This window comes from Saimiri boliviensis, chromosome 6 (assembly GCF_048565385.1).
Source record: "Saimiri boliviensis isolate mSaiBol1 chromosome 6, mSaiBol1.pri, whole genome shotgun sequence".
NCBI lineage: Eukaryota > Metazoa > Chordata > Mammalia > Primates > Cebidae > Saimiri > Saimiri boliviensis.
Window position 1 is genome coordinate 86,582,710 of NC_133454.1, and position 24,021 is coordinate 86,606,730.

At 44.2% G+C, this 24,021-nt stretch overlaps 1 protein-coding gene across 6 annotated transcripts in view; it reads right to left on the minus strand.

Moving 5' to 3' along the window:
• Positions 1-24,021, minus strand: part of PLEKHA7 (pleckstrin homology domain containing A7) — a 248,434-nt gene that overhangs the window by 154,676 nt on the left and 69,737 nt on the right. The window contains exon 1 of one of the 6 annotated variants that reach the window (XR_012518113.1): positions 17,359-19,585. The exons of 4 other annotated variants lie outside the window; for them this stretch is intronic. The gene's annotated coding sequence lies outside the window, so the exon portion shown is untranslated. Of the gene's footprint in view, positions 1-21; positions 6,554-17,358; positions 19,586-24,021 lie in introns of those variants that run through there. One more of the 6 variants, XR_012518112.1, reaches the window with a different exon arrangement.

Genomic DNA, 24,021 nt, shown 5'->3' on the forward strand with positions numbered 1-24,021 from the left:
AGTTACAGCGCGCACACGCACCTGCAGGCCCCCCTTGGCGGCCCCTGCCAGATCCCCAGCGTGGCGGGGCACGCGTCCCAGGGCGGGCAGCGCCGCGGCTCCATGCGACTGTTCCGCCAGCCCGGGCGGGCCACCGGTCAGCGGCGCTGGGCTACGGAGTGCGCCGGGGCCTCAGCTCGCCCGCGGCTCATCGCGCGCCCTCCTCGTCCTCGCCGGGGCCTTTCGGAGGAGCCCACACCCACTTGACATCAGCACCGACCAAAGCACGTGGCGCAGCGCCAGACGCGAGACCCTGGCGGTCCAGAACGCGCCCCAGGTGCTGCCGCTCGGCCAGGACCGCGCGTCCGATCGCACCACATTCCTTTCCTCGCAGAGGATGCTGCAAGTGGGAGGGGTAGAAAGACTGAGGAGAGGGAGGGAAACCGGCGGAGGGGCAGGACCTGCGGCCTCAGAACCGCGCTTTTCTGGCGTCTAGCCAGACACCAGCAGACCCATCATCCGTTGCCGCAAGTGCCCATCGGCTGGGAAGACCAAGCTGCAGGAGACCCGGGTCGCTGTCGTCTCCCCTCCAAGAGTCCTGACCTTGAATTCTCTTCCCCAGAATTATTCTAGGGGGCTTCTCTCTAATAACCCCTACTAAATTAGGGGGACGGATTCTGACAAGCCAGGAATGAATGTTTAGTTGGAGGTGACCGCTGACCCCATCGCCCAGGAGGCCGCTGTCAGACACCCAGCAAAGCAGACTATACCCTCTGGCTTGCCCCTGCCCTGGCAACCTCAACTATGTCTCTTTTCTTTCCTTGTCTCTCAGTGCCCTTGGCAATAAGAGACCGCTCTCCTGGTCCTGCAGGCAATCAGAAACAGTACCTCCCAGCAGCCCACACACACTTCTAATTCATTCATTAGCACCTATCCAAATATTCAAACGTGCAAACATTTAAGGGTTAGTATATGCCAGAAGCAACAGATAAACTTCCTACACTCATAGTGCTTTTAGTCGTCAGGGAGACCTAAATTAAACACAGAACAAGGTAATTACCATTGTTGCAAGGGGATTACAGAGGTGCTGTAAGAATGCACCAGGGAGCCTCAAGTCTTGGCAGTCAAGAAGTGATACTTGACAAAGATGAGAGGTGACCCAGAGGGTGGGAAAGTTCAAGCAAAACCACTGAGTATTAAAGTGTAAGCTTGCTTCTGTTCACAGGTGGAGATGATTAGGCAGAAGTGGAAATGTCATGCTAGGTACATCTGGGCTTTTATCCAGGTGGGGCCTAAGATGGCTCCCAGGCCCTAGAAAAGAGCATGGCTATCTGTCCAAAGACGCCCTTATGTCTGTTTTTTCATCTCTCCCTGACCCATGGCTCTCCTACCTCCACAAAAGAGCACTGTATAGAAATTACGGAACCTTCACTTGAGGCTCCAACTCAGTTATCAATTTGCTGTGTGGCCATACAGAAATCTCTTCCACTGTCTGGAATCAGTGTCTCTATTTAAAATGAGAAGTTGGGCCAGGAGTGGTGGCGGTAGCCTGTACCCGTAGGGGAGGCTGAGGTGGGAGCGGGGATGGGGAGGGAATTGCTTGGGCCCAGGAATTTGAGACTGCAGTGAGCTGTGATACACTCCATCCTGGGTGACAAAGCGAGATCCTGTCTCAAAACAAAACAAAAACAAAATGAGAGGTTGGATTAGAACACTGTTTTTCCTTATTTTTTTTAAACCCATACTTCCTTTTGGGTAAATATACAAATGTCATTCCCATTCTTCTATGGTGACAAGGCACCAAGTTATTTTCCAAATCAAAAATTATAATAGTGAATACGCTTTTTAAAACTATATATGCCCTTTAAGTATTAAGCAATATTCTGTCTTTAGATGTCTGCTGAAGATAGCTTGGAGGCCAGAGTAAAGAAATGCCCTGCAAGCTCACCCTTCTGTGATCTTTCCCCACCCTCTCCCACAACCAGCCCAGCCACCAGCACTTATCTCTAGCCTCCCTTCATTTACTCTTTCCAGGATAAATTGGCCAGGCAATGAACAGAAGCCCTGGGTCATCCAAAAAAGCAAAAAAGAAATGCTGTGCAAGACTCCTTTGAATAATAATTTCCAGTAATGCTGGCAAGAAGACACTTTGAAGGAAGCATGCAATGATCCTGGGGACAATTTGACAATATGAATTAAAGGGCTTTCAAATGCTCATATCCTGTGAACCATCAAGTCCACAACTAAAAATTTATCCAGAATACTTAATTGTGGAGGAGCACAAAGATTTATCCACAAGGATGTTCATCGCATCATTTTTATAGCAGCAAGTAATTGGAAATGACCTAAATGTACAAGTAGAAAATTGGTTAATAAACTGTGGTACGTGCTATAGTGGAACACATACAACTTTTAAAATGATATAGTAAACACTGTTGAATAAAACAAAATGTTACAAAACAAATTATCCCCATTGTGTGTGTGTGTGTGTGTGTGAGTGTGTGTGTTGTCTGCAGGGGAGGGAAGTGGTAAGCATCTGTGCTCCTTTTTCTTACTGGCTGACTCAGAACCTACCATCTGAGGCAAAATGTGATGCCACTATGGCAAGTCATTCTCACAAGTAAATTTATCAACCCATATGAAAGTTATAGAACCTTAATATTAAAACAGAATGTGGGCCAGGCACAGTGGCTTCTGCCTGTAATCCGAGCACTTTGGGAGGCCAAGGTGGGCAGATCACAAAGTCAAGAGATCAAGACCATCCTGATCAACATGGTGAAACCCCATCTCTACTAAAAATACAAAAATTAGCTGGGTGTGATGACAAGCACCTGTAATCTCAGCTACTTGGGAGGCTGAGACAGGAGAATCCCTTGAACCTGGGAGGCAGAGGTTGCAGTAAGCCAAGATCATGCCACTGTACTCCAGCCTGCTAACAGAGTGAGACTCCATCTCAAAAACAAAAACAGATTGGGCTAGGCATGGTGGCTCACGCCTATAATCCTAGCACTTTGGGAGGCTGAGGTGCAAGGATCTCTTGATCTCTTGAGCCCAGGAGCTTGAGGTTGCAGTGAGCTATGATTGCACCACTGCACTCCAGCCTGGGTGACAGAGTGAGACTTTGTCTCAAAAAACAAAAAAAAAACTGAATGAAATAAACCTTAGAGGAAACTGGAACAGAATTCAATTTTCTGCTACCATCTACTCACCATTAGGGATTTGATAGTAATCTTAAAGTTTAGATTGGTTTTGCTCCCAGATTTTTTTTTCTTTGTATTTTTATTTTGAGACAGTCTTACTCTGTCATGAGAGTGCAGTGGTGCAATCATGGCTCACTGCAGCCTCAACCTTCCAGAGCTCAAGTGGTCCTCCCACCTCAGCCTTCTGAGTAGCTGACACTACAGGCGTGTGCCACCATGCCCAGCTAATTTATTTTTAAAATTTTTTTTTAGAGACAGGGTCTCACTATGTTGTCCAGGCTGGTTTCACATCCTGGGCTCAAATGATCCTCCTACCTTGGCCTCTCAAAGTGCTGGGATTACAGGCATGAGCTACTGTACCTGGCCCTCATGTAGCTTTCTGTTGCTCTTAAGTCTAATTTTAGTATGTATAAAAATTACTGTCCATGGTAGTTTAGGGTACATTTGACTTTTTTAGGGCACCTGAGGGTTTTTTTTTTAACCATACACTATAATTTTAGAAACTAATCATTGTATGAAAGTTCAGTAAATAAATAAATGACTACTAGAGGGATATTTACCAAAATGTTAACAATGTCAGAATTACAGTTGATTTTTACTTCCTTCCTTGGGATTTTCTGTGTTTTTGAAGTTGTCAGACAATAGCATGTATTACCTTGGTAATCACAATATAAAATGCTGCTTAAAAATAACTGCATTTAAAAAACTCTCTGAAAGATAAACTAAAAAGAAACTATGCCTTGACTTTTAAAGGGATGACTGACCGTGCCCTTCATATTCCTCCCCTCTGCAAGCTTTGATACGGCCTCAGTTGGTGCCCCAACACCCAAGGACAGAAAGTACACCGTCGCTAGGATACCATGCAGGAAAAACTGGCAAGAACATTATTTTTACGTTTACCTCCTTGGCTGTGCTTACAATAATGCTCAGAAGCTTAAACTAAAGGTTCCAAAATGAAGCAGCCATGACCATCAGCTAACGGGTCTGTCCCTTACTCCCAAAACTCTCTACCAAATATTCTGAGTTCTTAATAAGCTGAGAGCATATAAGGCACACACCCTTGGTCCTAAGGACCCAAAAGTGTTCGCCTTGCTTTTCTCACACCTGGTGTGCCACCAGGCACACAGGCGAGAACCAGCTGAATAAAAGCAAGCCATAGATAAGACCGGGCTCAGTGGTAACTGGTTGGGTGATCTCTGCCTCCACCTCTCCTTGGTAAATAGCCTAATTAAGCCCCTACTTTCCTTTTAGGGGGTGGATGTAAAAGCTCTTGAACAAAGGGAACTGCACCATCTCAGTGTAGGGGATTATTTTTCAATGAAAATATGTGCTGGGATTTTTGGGGGGAGAAGGGAGCTGGCCAGTTGTGGGTGCTTTGGTGCAAGGCTGTTAAACTACAATTTGCTTCCCATTTTGAGCTTTCCAATAACCTAGAGGGCTCATAGACCAGAGGAAAAAACAGAGGTAAGAAAGACAACTGTGTTGACTTTCTCTTGCGGCATTACTCAGGAACTCTTAATCCAAGGAATGAAGGCAGGTAGAATTAAAACTCCAAGCCGAGGGGCCAAGTTTTTAAAAACACTATAGGTAGACGGGCATGGTGGCACCTGCCTACAGCCCCAGCTACTTGGGAGGCTGAGGCAGGAGGATCCCTTGAGCCCAGGAGCTAGAGGTTACAATGAGCTGTTTGTGCCACTTCACTCTCTAGGCTGGGCAACAGACAAAGACCTTGCCTCAAAAACAAATAAATAAAAAATAAAAACACAACAGGCAAAACCACCAGGAATGAATCTAAAGATAAGGGATGCTTGTATAATTTGACCACTTTAATTCAATAATCATTTAATCCCTTACCAGTCATTGCAAATACCAACATTCTCTGATCAAAATAAAACGCATGATTTCCAAGCCAGACAGAGCTGCCATTAGGTTACATTTTAAATCCACCTAGAGTCTAATCAAGCTAATTTTACTGTTATTGTGTCTATTAAAACATGAGGCCTTTATTTAGAGAGTGAACAGAGAGGAGGAAAGCACAAACATTAAGCGCTGGGAATTTTGATCATTCCAGAATTGCTTCTGGGAGGAAAGTAACAAAAATAAACCTGAATTTTAAAAACAATTTTAATGGAACCAAATGCATCAGAAGGTCCACCCACTGGAAAGCTGGCCAGTGCCTTAGAACCAGGAAACAGCTCAGAGACAGAAATGAGGCTCCCTGCCTCACCTAAGCTGGAAACATGGAGCACATGACCAAGGAAGACAACTTGGGCCTGGCACCTGGCACACAGGAGCCATTAACATGGGGAAGAAGCCTGCTTGCTCCATGGCTAGAGACCAAAAGCCATCCAAAAAAGAGTTTTAATAAAACAAATAATTAATAAATAGCTTTACTGATTTTTTAAAATCAAAGAACAAAACCAAATCACCAAACACCTAATAAGCTAGAACAACTATGACCAATGATCTTCATACTTACATTTTAACCAGAACAACCTCACATTAGAAATGTAGATTTCAGCCAGGTGCAGTGGCTCACGCCTGTAATCCCAACACTTTGGGAGGCCAAGGCAGGCAGATCACAAAGTCAGGAGGTCGAAACCAGCCTGGCCAAAATGGTGAAACCCCATTTCTACTAAAAACACAAAAGGCCAGGCGCAGTGGCTCAAGCCTGTAATCCCAGCACTTTGGGAGTCCGAGGCGGGTGGATCACAAGGTCAAGAGATCGAGACCATCCTGGTCAACATGGTGAAACCCCGTCTCTACTAAAAATACAAAAAAATTAACTGGGCATGGTGGCACGTGCCTGTAATCCCAGGAGGCTGAGGCAGGAGAATTGCCTGAACCCAGGAGGTGGAGGTTGCGGTGAGCCGAGATCGCGCCATTGCACTCCAGCCTGGGTAACAAGAGTGAAACTCCGTCTCAAAAAAAAAAACAAAAACAAAAAAATTAGCCAAGCGTGGTGGCGCATGCCTGTATTCCAGCTACTCAGAAAACTGAAGTAAGTGAATTGCTTAAACCAGATTTCAGAGGCCCACCATCAGAGAATTTAATGCCAAAAGTCTAGCGTGAGCCCAGGAATCTGCATTTTAGCAAGCACCTCAGTGATTGGGCTGCTTGTGGTCTGGAACCCACACTGAGAAATTCTAAGCTAAGAGGCCACGAAGACCTAACATACCTGTTTATCTTTACCTTCTAACAGGAATCACCTAAGGAGGCTTGAATTAATTTATAATTGAAGCTGAGGCCAGGTGCGGTGGCTCACGCCTGTAATCCCAACACTTTGGGGGACCGAGATGGGCAGATTACTGCAAGTGGGAGTTCGAGACCAGACTGGCCAACATGGTGAAACCCTATCTCTACTTAAAAAAATACAAAAAAAAAAAAAAAAAAAAAAAAGCCAGGCATAGTAGCACGCACCTGTAATCCCAGTTACTTGGGAGGCTGAGAATTGCTTGAACCCAGGAGATGGAGACTGCAGTGAGCAGAGATTGTGCAACTGCACTCCAGCCTGGGGGACAGAGTGAGACTCCATCTACAAAAAAAAAAAAAAGAAGCTGAACAGAATCCTATTGGTACCTCTTGGGATATTGGATACCTAGTTTTCCAAAATTACAAAACTAGGGCATGATGAAGAGTGCCAGAAAGAGAAAAATACAAGTAAAGGAAGCACTGGCCACACAGAAAGGTCTATAAAACTGTCAAATTTTGAAAGGATGAGGATGGTATACCTTTGGCACCTGCACAGTCTCATCTTATACTCATAAGCCAGGTGTGAACGCTCTCGACTCACCAGCATTGTCACCCTTAAACTCCATGAATTCTCACAGATCTGAGTCAAAATCTGGACTCACCCACTTACCAGCTGGGGAGCCCTGGATAATTTTTTTCTTCCCCGAGCCACTATTCCTCAACTCTAACATGGGACTAAAAATACCTGCCTCTGTAGTATTGTTATGAAGATTAAATAACAGAATGATATAACAGCATGGGACACAGTAGGTACTAAATAAATGGTGGCTATCATTATCAATTCCTTTTTTTTTTTTTTGAGACATGGCCTTGCTTTGTCACGTAAGCTGGGGTGTGGTAGCATGACCATAGGTCACTGCAGCTTCCAGCTCCTGGGCTCAGGTGATTCTCCCACCTCAGCCTCCAACTCCTGGGCTCAGGCGATTTCCCCCCACCTCAGCCTCCCCACCCAGTAGCCAGGACTACAGGTGCACACCACCTCACGGGGCTAATTTTTCAATTTTTTTGGTAGAGACAGGGTCTTGTTATATTGCCCAGGCTGGTCTTGAACTTCTAGACTCAAACAATCCTCCTGCCTGGGCCTCCCAAAGTGCTGGGATTACAGGCATGAGCCGCCATGCCCAGCCTGTCAACTAACAACATTTATTTTTAGTCCTTCTACAAATCATGCATAGTACGCATAGTAGATGAAGTAGTGATAGAGGAGACAGAGAGACAGAAATACCGATAATAAGTAAGCAAAGTATTTCAGATATCCATGTGTGCTATGAAGAAACCAAACTGATATGTCCAGGTCAGGGTATGTAACAGGAAAGACCTCGCTAAGGTGTGGCATTTAAGCTGAGGCCTAGGGGAAGAGCCGTCCTGGCACAAGAATAGATGGGAATAAACTAAATTTATTGCTGGGAAGGAAGAAGGACAGTGAGACTGGAACTCAGTGACCAGTGGAAAGGATAGAAAAAGATGAAGTAGAGGAGTCACGTTAGCCTTATAATACCTAGTAGGAATTTGGGTGATCTTCCCAAGGCAATAGGAAGCCATTGAAAGGTTTAAAAGAAAGGAGGCATAATCTGATCCTTTTCAAAAAGATTTCTGTATCTTCTATGTAGACAATGGCCTGGGGATTAAGGACAATAAATAAAAACCTAATACCTACTCAGTGCTTAACTATGTGCTCTGAATTGTCCTAAGAACTCTGTATGTATGATCTCCTTTAATCTTCATGAAAACTTTTTGAAATGAATGCTATTATAGTCCTAATTTTACAGATGACAAAACCCAGGCATAAAGAGGTCAGGTAACTTGCCCATCACAGAAAGTAGAGGAACTAGTATGCAAAGCCAGTCTGACTACAGGGCTATGCCAATGGCGCTGAAAAGAAGTGGGGAAGAGCAGGAAGACAAGGTAAAGAGACTGCTGCAGCGATACAGGCAGAAGAGGATGGTGGCTGGCCAAAATGGCAACAGTGAAACTCCTGTGAGGGATTCAGCTTTGCCAAGTGTGTTAGTGGTAGCGCCAACAGGACTTACTGATGGGGTTTATGACAGGAGAGAAGGAAAGCAAAAAACAAGACTTCCAGGGTTTTGTTTGAGCAACTGAGTGGATGCCAGCACTATTTCCTGAGATGAATAAGCTTGGGAGAGAAGGACAAGTCAAAGGGGAAGGGAGGTGTTAAAATTGATCAAGAACTGTTTTGGACATGTTAGTTTGACATATCGATTAAATGTCCCAAGAGGAAAAGTCACAAAGGCAATGAGCTATGGGAAAGGGCGGGAGATGTAATCTGTGGCATCTGACAGTCTTATGAATCCTAACTGAGTATATTGAGAAGGTGGCTTTTCCAGGTAGAGACCTTCAGTGGCTTGTAACAAGCAAGAGCAGAGCCATATCATGGCATAAGATTGTAACTTGCTTCAAGGCTGAGAGCACCCTGTCCAGCCGACTCTCTGGGATCCAACAAAGTCTGCACGCATCCCAGCCCCATCCTCTGAATCAGCTTCCTGGGAGCCTATCTAAGCAGCATTCTTTCAGGATGACTTCCAGCATACCAGGCCTCCAGACGGCAACAGGAAGCCCTCTGGTCCTGGAGGAGAGGCTGGAGACCGGAGCCGTGGGAAAGGTTATCGTGCCTTCTGCCGACTTGGGAGAAGAGGGCTTCATCGCCCCCTTCCACTTCAACACTTCCTTTTTTTGGTCTTCCTATCATTGCAGGCCTTCAGGGTATGAGGTTCTGGAACCACTCACAAGGGCCTGAGTGCCATGATAATGAAAGGGTTTCCAAAATAAGCTTCCCAAATGCCCCACTGGCACCCAGGTTACAGCATTTCCAGAAAAATGCCAACCTCGCTTGATAAAATACTTTTAGAATTGACACCTCCTTGGCTCAGACAAAGTGGGTATGTGCTGGGGGTCAGGCAGAGGTTGGGAGGAAAAAAAGCAATTTTCAAAGTTCAGCTGAAATGTCAGGAACATGAAGCAGCCCATGTTTACACAGAGCTTTCCAAAACCCAGAGTAGCTTCCAAGTTGCTTTAGAAAAAAACAGCCACATCATCTTGTCCAATGAACTGGCTTTTTAGCTAAACAGAAATAGTACCAGGCTATTACCACTCTCCTTGTCTCCTTAGGCTTAATCTCCTAATATGATTTACATTCCTACTGTTCCTGATTCTTTTATTTTGTTATTCATATTTCATCCTTTTCCCATAAGCTACCTCAAATCCACTGTGGAACAGGATAAAGCAATAAATGAATACTCAAGGTACGGTCTTCACATTCCTGGATATTCAACATTCAGATTCATGTAATTAATAAAGGTTATTTAATGTAGATATTAATTGGAGGTTAAGGGGAAGAAATATCCTAATTAATATGCAAAATACTTCGAAATTTTGAAATCTTACTGTAAAAAAAAAGTCTGGTTATAATTACCACCTGTATTTTTCATATTTTTCTGTCCCTAATTGATTCAACAATAATTTCTGTGGAAAGTAGGTGAAATCTTTTTTTTTTTTTTTTTTTTTTTGTTTTGAGACAGAGTTTTGCTCTTGTCACCCAGGCTGGAGTGCAATGGCGCGATCTCGGCTCACCGCAACCTCCGCCTCCTGGGTTCAGGCAATTCTCCTGCCTCAGCCTCCTGAGTAGCTGGGATTACAGGCATGCGCCACCATGCCCAGCTGATTTTTTGTATTTTTAGTAGAGACGGGGTTTCACTATGTTGACCGGGATGGTCTCGATCTCTTGACCTCGTGATCCACCCGCCTCGGCCTCCCAAAGTGCTGGGATTACAGGCTTGAGCCACCGCGCCCGGCAGAAATCTTAATGTAGTATATGTGTATGGGTGATTTTTGGGCTCTTACCATTCAAACTAGAAACAATAAGACACCAGTTCAATAACTATGCTACTTCTTCCAAATAAGACTTGTCAAATTCACTGTGGGGAAGTCGGGAAAAAGAACCTAAATCTATCCACAAATAAAGATAGAATGTGAGGCTAGGTACAGTGGCTCACGCCTGTCATCCCAACACTTTGGGAGGCCAAGGCAGCAGATCACCTGAGGTCAGGAGTTCAAGACCAGCCTGGCCAACATGGGTGAAACTCTGTCTCCACAAAAACACAAAAATTAGCCAGACATGGTGGTGTGCACCTGTAATCCCAGCTATTCAGGAAGCTGAGGCGGAAGAATCGCTTGAAGCTGGAGGCAGCGGTTGCAGTGAGCCAACATCACGCCATTGCTCTCCAGCCTGAGCAACAGAGTGAGACTCTATCTAAAAAAATAAATAAGTAAGTAAATAAATAAATAAAGTAGATCAAACAAGTCAGTCCTTTTCTTGTGTGAGAAGGTAAAGGCATACTATTCTCTGGTGTCCTTTTAAAGGCAGAAACATACTTTAGAATATGAAATAGCCAGCAGCCTGGAAGCACAACTTTGGAGACATAAAAATTATTAGGTCACAATTATCAGTGTCACTGATATGAACCAAAATATTTACTGAGACTAGGAGGCCAAGGATAGAACTGAAAGCCTTGTGGCATTTACAAACATCACCCTAAGTGCTTTCTTCAGGGATAGTCTCTCTACACAATCCTGAATGTTGCAATTACTCATATCCCCATGTGCAGGCAGCACATGTTTTTGAGGCTCATTCTCAAGGGAGCAAAGGAAAATTGGTATTTTTGTCTAGCATTTTTTTAATCACTGGAATTCACTAGAACCAGTAATCTTGGCACTCCAAGGACACACAGTGATGACAGATGCTTATAACGTTCACCCTGAAGACTTGCAACCTTGTGGAAGAAAAGACAGATCAAATTATGCCTTGGTGCAGTTTGAAAAGTGTTTTACTGCCTTCTACTATCTTGAAGATTGACAATCTATACAGTACACGGTAGGTGGCAACCCTGAGCCAGGAGAACATCCCATTTGCCAACCTTGCTGAACAGAGAAAGCTTAATATGGTAATGAGCCCCATTCTAAAAATCAGGTCTCTATTAGAATAATGACAACAGGGACAAAGCAATTAAAAACCCAGGCCTGACAAACATGGAATCAAAAGCACTATCAAATGTACCTCCGGGCATGTTGTCGTTTCCCACCTCCACTCTCCCAGTCATTGGGCAAATCCAATTATATTCCTGAAGACACCTGAATCATGCCTCTTCTCTCCCTTTCTCTCCAGTGGCTTTTATGAAAATAATATTCAACTTTAGTGTGTCTGCACTTCAGGAGACAGTGTGACAAGAGCAATAAACACATCCACCATGTGCAGAGACCAGGGAAAATGAGTTCTGAGACTGTCTTTGCCAACCCCAGGTGTGGGCTTTCTTTTCCCCTAAACTCGGGAGATACTGGAATGTAGCAGCTGTCAGAAAGCAGCAATGGCCTGTGCCAGAAATACCCTTGCTGAGCTGTTCTAATTGCCAAGAGATAAGAACCCATAACTCACACAGACACTTGTGGCTCTGGTTCAGAAACAGCAGGCAGAAAGGAAAGAGCATGCCTTCTGGGGTCAGACGGAGCTCACTGTAACTCTTATCAGCAATGTGACCTTGAGCAAGCTGTTTCCCTCCCCCTGAGCCTCAGTCTCCCTCCTCTTTGAGGACTATCAGCAACATGTACCACGTACCAATTACAGGACTGAATCTATAGCAGGTACACTGTAACACACTGGAGTCATTATTAACAATCTCCGCAGGGCATCGTGGAGTAAAATGGGCTTGGAGATGGTCACCAAGCTCTCTGGACAACACACAGTTTGCACGCTTGAAGGAGCCTCGATTTTCTGTGAAGACACTTCAAGAATCAGTCACATAAAATCCCTGGCTGCTTTGGCCTCATTCATTTGTTCAAACAAACATTTATTGAGGGTGTACCATGTGCCAAGATTGGGCTGGGCACTGAGGACAATATGGTCCTAGTCTCGTGAGGTTTGTAGTCTGGTAGAGAAACAAGCTTTCAAAATAATCATCTAAGCACATGAGAATGTACATCTATGATAAGCACTACAAAGGATAGGTATATGGCCATCTGTATCATGGCCACCTAAAATGAGAAATTGGCCCAGTCTGAGGAGCCACATAATGAGTAGTGAATAAAGCAAAGAAGAAAGTCAAGGCCAGGCGTGGTGGCTCACACATGTAATCCAAGCACTTTGGAAGCCAAGGCGGGTGGATCACCTGAGGTCAGGAGTTCAAGACCAGCCTGACCAACATGGACTTTAAAAAAAAAAAAAAGAAGAAGAAAGTCCAAGAGGACCTTGTTTATAAGAAATTTTAACTTAAAGAAACAAACTAGAAAGGACTTAGCTACCCCTTAACTAGGATGTTTTTCTTTTCTTACAGTGAAATCCAGAAAGTATACCCTGTCTCCTTTTTCGTTTTGGCTGCCAAGAAGCTCCAAGTCAAATGTGAAGCTCAGCAGTAACATAGAGAGTGCCTTCGTATTCTTCCCAGCCCCCTGGGTTTGCCTTTTTCCTCTTTCTTAGATTTTTCCCTTGTCCTGATTTCAAATTCCTATTTCTACTTTATCATTATATCTAATGTTCACAGACCTTCAGGGGAAGGAGGTAGGAGACAAACACAAACGTTCTAATATTCTTCGTAAGGTTAAGGGGCTGAGCTGGAAAGAATGAACAGGGTGCCCTTTGTGTCCCCTGCCTGGTGTGTTACCCTAGAGGCAGGGAAAGACACGTGGCTTCGTCCGCATTTATACAAATAGTGCATTCTGTTTGATTTGTGTGATCTAGCACGATGGTGCTTTTTTCCATGGCCCCTTTATCATGTATTTATGCCCCAAAGAGCAGCTTTCCTTGTGCTCATTTTTTTCTCTGAAACATTTACTGGTCTGTTCACATATTTACAATGAACTTACATTCTCAATATCCTTAGATAGATGCCCTCCTCACTTTTTTCAATTTTGCTTTTTTAATAAAGATAATTCATTAAATGTGTAATGGAACTTCTCTCTTTATACCTTTGAAAGGCATAATATATACATGAAAATCCTTAATCAGACCATACATGATTTTTGGATCAGAAAATAGTCACCCTCCTCCACAACGATTAACATTCACATGTTGGAAGGCTGAAAACAGAATAGATAAGAGATGAGAAAGAGATGTGGGAGAGGCCATTACCATTTTTCAATGTGCAGTTTATATGCAACTCATTGAAAAATAGAATGCTTTAGGAATAAAACATCCATTTCTTGTAATGGATGTAAAAAACAATGTTTCTCTTCCTGGGAAAATGACATTTTTATAAATAATATTCAGACACAATTCCAGAAACCACAAACTGTGGCTCTTATCCTTTTTTGGTCCTTGCTTGATGGAAGCTTTGGAATGTCTTCCCCAGGAAACAAATACATAAACACAACTTTTGACAATAAACACAATTTTGAATTTTAGAAGATTCAAAGATCTCCTAGAGAAACATTCATGAACTTTTTAGGCAAAATCTTCCCAAGAATGGAGCAAACACCTAAGGATGCCCCAAGATCTTTGACAATGTGGCAAGAACATTTGAGAAAATTTACTATGGGCCAGGCACAGTGATTCGCTCCTATAGTCCCAGCGCTTTGAGGGGCTGAGGCACGTGGATCATCTTGAATCCAAGAGTTAAAGACCAGGCTGGCCAAAATGGTGAAATGCTGTCTTTACTAAAAATACAAAAAATTAGTCAGGTGTGGTGGCACAAGCCTGAAATCCCAGCTACTTGGGATGCTGAGGCAGGAGAATTGCTTGAGTCTGGGAGGCAGAGGTTGCTGTGAGCTGAGATTGCACCACTGCGCTCCAGCCTGGGCAACAAAGCAAGACTCTTTATCAAAAGAAAAACAATAAAGAAAAAGAAAAAATGTATAATGAATAATAGTTATACAACATAGATAAAAACTATAAAGACTAACATAAAAATTTTTTAATTTACTTATTTCATTTTTATTGAGTCAATTTAAAGAAAAATACTACATGGGTATTGCAAAAATGCAGAGATGAGACAGGAATGCTTAAAGTTAAAGAAATACTGTGTAGGGGATTCACAGATTCTAGTTTTAAAACTATGCAGATACTGTCACTCACAAAGTAGATCATTCATGGCCACTGTTTTTGGTGTTTTGTTTTTTTTTTTTTTTTTTTTTTTTTTTTTTTTTTTTTCATTTTTTCTCTCCTCATGTTCTCCCAGACCGATTAGCTTGGCAACATACCCCCCTCCACCCCATCAAGGCCTTCCTTCTATTAAGGAGCCAGAGGATTTCTGGTTTGCTGCAAAGGTTACGAAGAGTGAGAGGCTGCCTTGGCATAGAAAATGTGTTTGGGGTGAACGGGTTGGGGACTCACCCTGAGCTCCCTGGGCAGAAGTAACTGACCAGCTGTATTTCATTGACCCCTAGATCTGATGAAATGCAGACATCACCACAGGAAGCGAGTCAAAATCCAGCAGTTCAGAGAATGGCACCACATTTGCCAAGCCAAAGCCAGGGCCACTGGTGCCTGGGGCAAGTAGGGTTAGCCTTGTGGGTCTGTCTCCCTCTTCATAAACAATCAAAACTTTAACATTCCTAGCTCAGTGGAACTGAGCTGCCTCCCCTACTGTGCTGTACCTTCCAGGGGGAGAAGCACTACTTGTGTCTTCTCAGTACAGTGGCTGGCACATAGCAGGTACTCTGAAAAAATGAAAGAACTCAACTATTTTGGGGTAAGGAAAAATAAGTATCTCAGATCTTTTCTTTTCTTTTCTTTTTGCGACAGAATCTTGCTCTGTCACTCAGGCTGAAGTGCAATGGTGCAATCTTGGCTCACTGCAACCTCTTCCTCTCGGGTTCAAGCCATTTTCCTGCCCCAGCCTCCTGAGTAGCAGGGACTACAACCAGGCGCCACCATGCCTGGCTAATCTTTTTGTATTTTTAGTAGAGACGGGGTTTTACCACAGTGCCCAGGCTGGTCTTGAACTCCTGATCTCAGGTGATCTGCCCTCCTCAGCCTCCCAAAGTGCTGGGATTACAGGCTCGAGCCACCGCGCTTGGATTCTTTTATTTTTCTCTCTGGTGGCTAACAGATGGTTTGCACTAGTAGATGCTCAAGAACTGGTTCCTTTAAAAGTAAATAAACGGCCTGACATAACCAGTAAGTATTTAAAAATGAAGATAACTATTTTTGTTTTTTTTTTAAAGGACAAATGAATCCAACTTAGTGCCTTTGTTTTTTCACTTCCCATAGGTAAGGCCAGAGTGGCAAACAAAAGGAGAGGAGTGATGGAGCCCTGAATTAAAGCTGCCTGTGGCTTCCCCAGGGCTGCAGACCCAGGCCCAGTCCTCCCTAGCCACTTGGCTCTGAAGTCATTTCTATCTACTCCACCCCTGGGGAAAGAAGTTTAGGGCTGAGCTTGATACCAGGAACCAGGTGCCCTCCACTCTCTGGATGAACAATTCAGTGAAGATGTGGCACATCTTTCTCCAACTCAACTCTAGCACTTCCCTCCGAGAAATAACTACACTCAGGAGAAGAAAAGTAGTAGAAGCCATGTCAAAGTGAGCTTCCCTTACTGGCTGGGTGAAGGAGGTGGCAAACCCGAGGTCACCCTTTGCTCTTCAGAAATTGGTTCCCCTCCCTAGGATGTCAAATGTTAATGACCTAAGGCTCCATAATCTCAGAGCTGGAAGCAAACTGCAAGCTCAAGGCCCATCCCTTTATAACAACCCTGCCGACCAGTCGTCCAGCTTGGATGCCCCAATTATGACAGAGGGACTCATTATCTATCTTTAGACTGCTCTATTAAATGCTTGGATCTCTATTGTTTTTCTCTGAAAACGAAGATGGTTTCCAAGGCACTCATGAACAATCTAGCCCATACAGGGGGCACCACAGGAGAATTTGATTCAATTTCCCCTCTGCTAGCCTGGTGAATTTTTAATTTAGAACCACTGACTCATAAAATTTCTAGAACTAGAAGCAATGGCAATAATAGCTAACATTTACAGAACACTTACTATGAGCCAAGCATAAGCTAAGAGCTTTCCGGGCATTATCTCATTTAATACAACATTTAATTCTCACACTCTCCTTTGATTATTTATTAGCTTTTTTATACATGAGGAAATGAAGCCTCAGTGAATTTCTGCAGCTTGCCCAAAGTCATACCATGAAGAAGTGGGTTAGCTAGGAATAAAACCCAAGGTTTTGTAATTAAAACCTTAAAAAAAAAAACCAGACTACTATGTCAAAACCTAACACATAAAGTAAAGCAGCATTGTGTGTGAAGGCCCTCAGCCAGTGCGCAAGCATGGAGAATTATAAGCAACAAACACCTCTTGAACTCCTCTGCTGAAAGCACCTCTCTCGAAGGGATTTCTGCTGCCTTGTTCACTGCTGTGCCCCAGTGTAGCTCCTGGTACATGGAAGCATAAATATTGCTACCTGAATAAATCCAATGTTTATGGAGTGCTTACTCATGGGTAATTTCTAAGGACCTTACATGTATTTGCTCAATTAACCCTCAGCACAGGTTCTCTGATGCCCATTTGACAGATGAGGAAACTGAGGCATGGAGCATTCAAGTGGTGTTCCCAAGGTCACATAGCTAGTGATAGTGGAATTCAAATTCAAAGTTGGGGGGCGGGGTCAGATTTTGTGCCTCATTGACTATACAGAACCAATCCATTCCCTCAGAACAGGTCTGAGCAGAAAGGCTTGAGGCCTGCAGGAGACACACTGAAGCCCATGTCAACAGCTAATGGCAGGGAACTTGATCCTCAGCCGGGCTTCTACTAACAACCACTTCTGCATCCCTGACATCCTGCTTTCTGGTTTCTCCTACTCTCCTCATAATCTCACTACAGAGTAGACATGGGGGCCTTTAGCACTTTCAAGTTCACTGCTCTGAACTCCCAGGAATGCCACCATTTATAGAGAAACTCAATGACTAGCACCTACTTCAACTCGGCTGTTGCTGCTCTTCTCAGCCTTCCAGGGTGAGTTCCCAGCTGTGTGTCACACACTAGCACTCCAAACACCATCGGGGAAGAGAGTGAAGAAACAGAGTGCCGGAGAGAAGGCCAAAGACGATAAGGAAGATAGTGAATGATACTTTCATCGGTATTTCATAGCAGTTTGATCCCAAGCGCACAGTTTAAAAATGAATTGCTGCGGCCGCTGTAAACTGCCATCTTCTGGGCTTTGCAGCTCTGCAATAAAAATTCAATCTAAGCAAAGCAATTTCTCCACTTAGGCAATTTTCATCTTGCCCCTCCCAGAGATGATAGGAGACTGTTTTTTAAAATAGTAGATAAACTGCTAAATGCCGTTTCGATTCTATTTCATAAAATTCCTACTTCAATAAAACCACCAGGGACAATAAACAACAATGCTAACACTCAAAGTTGAGTTCAATGATTCAGAATAACTGTTCTAGATATCCATTTCAAATGTAAAACTTACCTTTTGAATTTGAAAACAGAGCAAACCCCGTAAACTTTTTAAGCTGACCCCCAAAGCTAACTTATCACCTAAACAGCAGTGTCTGTTGAAATATAACACAAGCCACATATGTCATTTTGAAACTTCTAGTTTTTTAAAAAATCAGTGAAATCAATTTTAATAATATACTTAGCCCGATATATTATTTTCAATATGTAATCAGTATAAAATTTATTATTACAATACTTTACATTCTTTTTCTAGTACTAAATCTCTGAAATCTGGGTGTATTTCACATTCACAGCACATCTCAACCCAGACTAGCTGAATTTCAAGTGCTCCATAGCCACATGTGGTCAGTGGCTACCTTTTGGGACAACACAAATCTAAAGCTTTCAAGTCCCAATTTAAATGCCTGTACAGTCTCTCCCTCCCCCTGATACAGGAAAGTGCACAGACAGGGCAGAATCAGAGGCTTTTTAGCAGTGAAAACTTGCTGTTGAGCCAAAGCACAGCCTCTTACTCCTTATTTTATATCAAATCCTGTCAAGTCAACCAGAGGCTTAAAAGATAAATGCTATACTGGTGTGACTCTGATTAAGTCATTGGGGAAGAAAATGGGTCTGGGAAGGAGTGATTCCTACAGTAAATAAGAGTATTGATAATCCCTTATATTTACAGAGTCCACGCTGAGATGGGCACTCACATTCATCATCTCATCAGATACTTACACCTGAGACATAAAGAATCTTGGCGACCAGGAGATCATCCAGGCGGGCAGAGACAGTGCCAGGAAGAACTAAGCCCAGGGCTTGGCCTCAGAGTCCTGGGAGCTGTCCCTGGGTTCCCAAAGTAAGCCATAAAAGCAAAATTCATTGGAGGCACTTATTTAAAATACAGACTTCCAGGCCCTGCCCAGCTCTAATAATGGAGAAGTTTAGGGGATGGGAAGAAAGTTAGAACCCCAGGATCTGCATTTTTAAGACATTTCCCAGGTGATTTTAATGTTGCCTCTTTGGGAATGACTGTACCAAACTACCTTGAAAGAATTAAAGTGGGCCAGGTGCAGTGGCTCATGCCTATAATCCCAGCACTTAGGGAGGCCAAGGTGGGCAAATCACCTGAGGTAAGGAGTTTGAGACCAGTCTGGCCAACATGGTGATAGCCCAACTCTACTAAAAATACAAAGATTAGCAAGGTATGGTGGTGGGTGCCTGTAATTCCAGCTACTCAGGAGTGCTGAGGCAGAATTGCTTGAACCCAGGAGGCAGAGGTTGTAGTGAGCCAAGACGGTGCCCCTGCACTCCAGCCTAGGTGACAGAGTGAGACCCTGTCTCAAATAAAATAAAAGTGTTTCTCCTTTAAAAAAAAAAAAGTCCAATGTGCAAAAACCCATATTTGATAAAAATAGGGCACTACTTTCATCCAGGAGACTTCATTTACTGCACTGGATGACCTCTCATGCCATTCTTTCTGCATATGTAAGGTACGTTGTAACAGATAGGCTAATAAGACGTTGAATTCATGCTGAGCAAATTTTTGGAGATGTTTTTCTCTGTGATTTCAGTGACTTTGCTCCATCCAAGGATCCAAGAGAAAATTTCTTCTGTGTCTGATAATAATTTTTATAACCAATGTTTATTAAGCATTTTCTGTTTACTGTTTCACAAATATACATTATCACATTAATGTTAATTCTTAACAACAATCCTGTTAAGCCATAACAACAACAACATGAACTTCATGTTGTTGTTGTTATGGCTTAACCAACTTACAGATAAGAACTTTAAGTCTCAGAATAGTTAATCTTTTTTTTTTTTCCTTCACTCAGGCTGGAGTACAGTGATGCCATATCCACTCACTGCAACTTCTGCCTCCCAGGTTCAAGTGATTCTCCTCCCTCAGCCTCCTGAATAGCTGAGATTACAAGCACATGCCACCATGCCTGGCTAATTTTTGTATTTTTAGTAGAGTCTGGGTTTCAATATGCTGGCCAGGCTGGCCTCAAACTCCCGACCTCAAGTGATCCAGCCACTTCAATCTCCCAAAGTGCTGAGATAACAGGTGTGAGCCACCACACCCGGCCCCAAAAGAGTTAATATTTTTAAGCAAGCTTGCCGGGCATGGTGGCTCACGCCTGTAATCCCAGCACTTTGGGAGGCCGAGGCGGGTGGATCACGAGGTCAACAGATCGAGACCATCCTGGTCAACAAGGTGAAACCCCATCTTTACTAAAAATACAAAAATTAGCTGGGCATGGTGGTACATGCCTGTAATCCCAGCTACTCAGGAGGCTGAGGCAGGAGAATTGCTTGAACCCAGGAGGCGGAGGTTGCGGTGAGCCGAGATCGCGCCATTGCACTCCAGCCTGGGTAACAAGAGCGAAACTCCGCCTCAAAAAAAAAAAAAAAAAAAAACATATATATATATATATATATATTTTTTTTTTTTAGCAAGCTTAATTTGAAGATCTATATAATACAAAAGCTTCATTATCATTATTCCTCCTAATACTAGCGCTGGTTTCTTTCTGGCAACTAGTGTATTCTACTAACCAGTAATAATGTGTTTACTGTGGATGACTACTCACAGATGCGGCCTGCTCTTCACACAGGTGCCCCTCCTCTGTAATCTTACAACCCCTGTAATTGACTGTTGTCTGCCTTCCCCAAAAGACCGGGAGTTCCTTAAGGACGGTACCTCTTTCCGTCATATGTATTTCTGCACCCAGGCACTTAGTGGTTGGTAAGGAACGATGGACAAATCGAAAGATGGATGCAAGCCTGAAGGGCAGAGAGGAAGGGCTAGATCACTGGACTTTATCAGCCAGGTAGGTAGAAGCTCCATAAAGTTTCTAAGCACGGTCAGGATAAAAACTTTGATCCAGGACTATACGGCAGACTCTGGAGGTGAGGGGTGGCGAGAGGACATGAGGGAAGGGAGTAGTTAGGAGGTCCTTAGCAGATCTGAAGGGAAGGAGTCCCAATGCTGGGAGGCAGTAATGTCATGTTAAATGGCAGTTTCAAAGCCATCACAGATCTGGGCCCAAGAAAGGGCAGGACTGTGGGCCGGCTAGGGACCTGATTAAGAACAAAAATCCTATAAAGTCTCATACTTGGACTCTCTGGCCTCAAAGGACACTGCTGCTCTGCCTTCCCATTTAGGTAACTGGTGCGCTTTGCTTTGCTTTTAAGGAATAATACATTCCCAGCCTCGAAATCCCAGCCTGCTCTCAAGGGAGCCACAGACACAAACGGGTGAGAATCCCTCCACTGTGGTTTCCTCCTCACATAGTGGGAAGCCACTCACTTTCCCAACCTCTCCTCACGGGGGCAGCAGGAGCCTGCTGTGGCGCCACGCATGATCTTTTTCCATCTGGGTGCTTCTGCTTCTAACTCCCAGGTTCTTCCTGCTAGAGGTCTAGGTGAGCAACTCGAGCCAGGGGAGATGGCATCCATGCCAGCCCATGTCCAGCCAGCCTGAGGCTGAGGCTTCTGGCCTTCCTCCCATGCCTTCTCCCAAACAATCTAGACACTGGATAACCTGCCCGAGAGAGGACTGGACAGCCCACCCACCAGAACCCCCAACCCTGGGGCCTCTCCTAGAAAGTGTGAAAACCTCCTGCCTCATTCCCTGTCACCAGGCAGGATTATACAAACCTTAAAGTGGAGGGGGAGGGGGGACTTTGAAATTGGACACGGAATATTTTTAGGGTTTGGGAATCACAGGGATTTTAGTTTGTTTATGCTGACTTGTTTGATGTGTTCAAAGAATTTTACTTTAAGTGTTTCCCAAGAGGTTTGCAAAATCAGTATGCAGAAAGGATGCCACAAACCTGCCCACAAAGCCCTCCTTCGATGCCTAATTAGAATGGCAAATCAGGATATTTGAAGGCTCTAGGTTTTTGAAGCAAAATTTCTGTAGAAAACAGCATAAAAGTACTCATTACTGACAGGCCTCAACTTGCTGTGGGTCTTAATGAGCTTTCTGTTAGACTCTGTTAGACTCGGGCTCCAGCAACACGCCCTCCCCCACAGAGACAACGGGGGGAAACACTCCCTCAGCCACCATTCCGCTCCGTAAGGTATTTTCCTCTCCACTGATCAAAGTGGAAGAAGAAGGAGACATTTTCAAGTTTAAAAACACTCATTCCAACTTTGGAGTTTGCAGGCCACTAATCCCCAGGTGAAAGGGTAAAGTGCTTGGGTCATCTGGGCTGCTGGTTCCAAAACGCAGCTGCGTCAGCACCCCTTGGGAACCTACAAAGAATACAGAGGCCTGGGCCCCACAGGACCTGGCATTTTAAGCACCTTTGGTGACCACTGACGAGGGTACTGTTTTCTCAGCTACTGGGTTGTACAATCACACCTTAAAGTATTACCTCACATGTTAGGAAGCCATTATCAAAAAGATGAAAGGCAAGTGTTGGTGAGGATCTGGAGAAAAGGGAAGCCTGGGGCTGGGCGCGGTGGCTCAAGCCTGTAATCCCAGCACTTTGGGAGGCCGAGGCGGGTGGATCACAAGGTCGAGAGATCGAGACCATCCTGGTCAACATGGTGAAACCCCGTCTCTACTAAAAATACAAAAAATTAGCTGGGCATGGTGGCGCGTGTCTGTAATCCCAGCTACTCAGGAGGCTGAGGCAGGAGAATTGCCTGAACCCAGGAGGCGGAGGTTGCGGTGAGCTGAGATCGCGCCATTGCACTCCAGCCTGGGTAACAAGAGTGAAACTCCGTCTCAAAAAAAAAAAAAAAGAAAAGAAAAGGGAAGCCTGGACACTGTTGGTGGGAATGTAAATTCATACAGCCATTATGGAAAATGGTACGGAGGCTCCTCAAAAATTTCAAAATAGAGGCCAGGTGTGGTGGCTCACACCTGCCATCCCCGCACTTTGAAAGGACAAGGTGAGCAGATCATCTGAGGTCAGGAGTTCAAGATCAGCCTGCCCAATATGGTGAAACCCTGTCTCTACTAAAACTACAAAAAATAGCCAGGCATAGGGGACGGTGGTGGGCGTTGGGGTTGGGGGGGAGCCTGTAATCCCAGCTGCTCAGGAGGCTGAGGCAGGAGAATCGCTTGAACCTGTGAAGTAGGGGTTGCGGTGAGGTGAGAGCACACCACTGCACTCCAGCCTGGGCAAGAGAGTGAGACACCGTCTTTAAAATAAAAAAGAAAGAAAGAAAAGAAAAAGAAAAAAAGAAAAGCAAACATGGCCAGGCGCAGTGGCTCAGGCCTGTAATCCCAGCACTTTGGGAGGCCGAGGTGGGTAGATTGCCTGAGTTCAGGAGTTTGAGATCACCCTGGGCAACATGGTGAAACCCCGTCTCTACTAAAATACAAAAAATTAGCCAGGCTTGGTGGCACGTCCCTGTAGTCCCAGCTACTCGGGAATCTGAGGCACAAGAATCACTTGTGCCCTGGAGGGGGAGGTTAGAGTGAGATGAGATTGCGCCACTGTACTCTAGCTTGGGTTACAGAGTAAGACTCCATCTCAAAAAAAAAAAAAAAGAAAGAAAAGAAAAGAAAACGTGCATATCTATACACAATGGAACACTACTCTGCCTTTAAAAAGTCCTGTCATTTGAAACAGGAGATGGAGGGGTTGGGAGATGTTGGTTGAAGGATACGTAATTTTAGTTAGGCAGAAGAAATAAATTCAAGAGCTCTATTATACCTCATGGTGAGTATTGTGAATAACAATATATTGTGGCCGGGCACGGTGGCTCAAGCCTGTAATCCCAGCACTTTGGGAGGCCGAGGCAGGTGGATCACGAGGTCAAGAGATCGAGACCATCCTGATCAACATGGTAAAACCCCAACTCTACTAAAAATACAAAAAAATTAGCTGGGCATGGCGGCGCGTGCCTATAATCCCATCTACTCAGGAGGCTGAGGCAGGAGAATTGCCTGAACCCAGGAGGCAGAGGTTGCGGTGAGCCGAGATCTGCCATTGCACTCCAGCCTGGGTAACAGGAGCGAAACTCTGTCTCAAAAAAAACAAAAAAACAAAAAAACAATATATTGTATACTCAAAAATTGCTGATAGATTTTTAAGTGTTCACACCACAAAAAATAAGTATGCAAGGTATTATATGCATTAAATAATGTAGCCATTCCACAGCATACACATCTATCAAAACATCATGCTATACACAATAAACACATACAATTTGTATTTGT